Raw genomic sequence first — 2,500 nt, 5'->3', positions numbered from 1 at the left:
CAAGCATATATATATGTATACATTTATATATATATATATATATATATATATATATATATATATATATATATATATATATATATATGTCTAGTATACCTGGACTTCAGAATCATTATAAATTAGAACTTACATTTTAAAATGAATACTGATCCTAAACTATAAGACCTAACATATTCCAGATCTTGCAAATAATAAACTCAATCATTCGACGATATATCACCCAAGAGAACTCAGGAAGATAGAAAATGCGCCTCGTGGACCAGAGCAAGCCCTACTTTTTTAGAATTTCAAGCAGTAATATGAAATTTAACTACGCCTGTATGAGAAGCTCAAGTGAAGTTTTTGTACATTTCAATTCTCATTTTGTAATGATCTTACTTGTTATTAAGTAAGGATATCTCTCTCTTTCGCTTTTCTTTTTAATACTAGTTTTCATAAGTTTAGAAACATGAAACTATAGGGTTGTTGACTTATTTGTTTTATCTGGTTTAATTGTTTGTTTAGATTTGTATTATCATTTTGATAGTGTGATTGCTGGATATATAGTTATTGATTATATGGATTCTGTGAGCATGTTTTGAATAATTCTACAAATATATATACATGTATACATACAAAAATAAGCAAGCAAGCATAGACACACACACACACTCACACACACACACACACACACACACACACACACACACACACACACACACACACGCACACGCACGCGCACACGCACACGCACACGCACACGCACACGCACACGCACACACACACACCACATCATGTATATATTATTTTACGATTTTTTTGTCATATCTATTCCCTTTCTTTTCATATGTACACCATGTACACCACCAGTGAAACCAGCCTTGAAAATACACCATCAAAAGAAACTGCATCTGTTACCATACTTGCAGAAGAGCCTGAAAGAGATACCAGATATTCCTCTTGATTAACCCGGGAACACAAAAAAATGATATGCTGGGGTGCATACCACCCCAGGTATGTGTTCTTCGGCGAGTTACCGGGGTGCATCAGACCCCAGTTAGGTGTTATATGGCAGGATACTGGGGTCCATTGAACCCCAGTTATGTATTGCTGTACCGCATTGCTTATGACAATTCCCCTTGTAGGTATAAAATAATTTGTTTCAAATTCACTATAATGTTTAGGAACAGGGAAATGTTTGTGTTATTGTCTTTTCTAATGATTTTGGTTTCTTTGCAGGCATTAATAAAAGTGTTCCAGGTGCTATTTACAGAAATTACATATATAAGAAAAGAAACATACAATAAAAGCAGTGAATGCGTCAAATAAAAATGTCCTAGGTTCTATGGACATACATAATATTTATAAGGAAACAAAAAGATAATAAAAGCAGTGAAAGTGTCAGATAAAAGTGTCCTAGGTTCTATGGACAGACATAATATTTATTAGAAAACAAAAAAATAATAAAAGCAGTGAAAGTGTCAAAGAAAAAGTTCTAATTTTCTGTATTTCTTTGCAGGCGTAATGAAAGTGTTCCAGGTTCTATTATCATAAATAACATATATAAGAAACCAATCAGACAATGAAAGTAGTGCAAATGTCAAAGAAAGGACTAACGGATGAGGAGCTATCATATATGATGAGTGTGACTGGTGACTTGTCAGACTTAGATGATGATGGTGAGGCTCATAATGAAGGACTTACTGGTACCAACATAGATGATGCTGAAATGTCAGCTAGTGATGAGGAGGAGGAGGATCAAATAGAGAAAGAGTTGATGTATGATAGTGATGATGATAAGGATTATGTCCCATCGTGTAGTGACGAAAATGAAGAAGTGCCAGAGGATGTTGAAAAAGAGATGGGAAAGAAGAAGAAGAAAAGAAAGCAAACTGGCAAGAAAACACGTCGCACATCGACCCCAAAGAAAAAAAGAAGTATTGTTGGACCACACCCTGGGAACTATCCAGGTGATAGTATCCCTACCACTTCAGCTGATGTACCTTCTCCTCCTTCCCCTATAACTGGACCTAATGATGCTGCTTCCCACGTGGACACGACCGCTGCTGATGCTTCTCTTGTAGCCAACTCTTCTGCTGCTGCCCCTTCTCCCTCTGCAGCCAGTAGTGGTGGGAGACATGGTAGACATAGGAGACAAGCTCAAGTTGATGTTCCAGCTATAGTACAGTTTGATAGTACTACTCTGGCTGGCAAGTATGGGTTCAGATGGTGTACCCGCCCTCGGACCAAATGCCGAAGCGCGAGCTTGTGATTCCCCGGAAAAGTGCTTTAACTTATTCATTGATGATTCATTTTTGGATATAGTCTGTCAGTGGACAAACAAGAGGATTGAGATTGAAGCCAGTAGGTACACCAAGAAAACAGCAACACATACAAGTGTGGAACGGGAGGAACTTATGGCATTCATTGGGGTGCTAATATTTTCTGGATGCCAGAAGGATGGCCATATGTCAACCTGTGACATGTGGTCTGTTGACATCGGTGTGCCATTGTACCGTGC

This window comes from Penaeus chinensis, chromosome 31 (assembly GCF_019202785.1).
Source record: "Penaeus chinensis breed Huanghai No. 1 chromosome 31, ASM1920278v2, whole genome shotgun sequence".
Classification (NCBI taxonomy): domain Eukaryota; kingdom Metazoa; phylum Arthropoda; class Malacostraca; order Decapoda; family Penaeidae; genus Penaeus; species Penaeus chinensis.
This window is presented reverse-complemented; position numbering follows the sequence as displayed.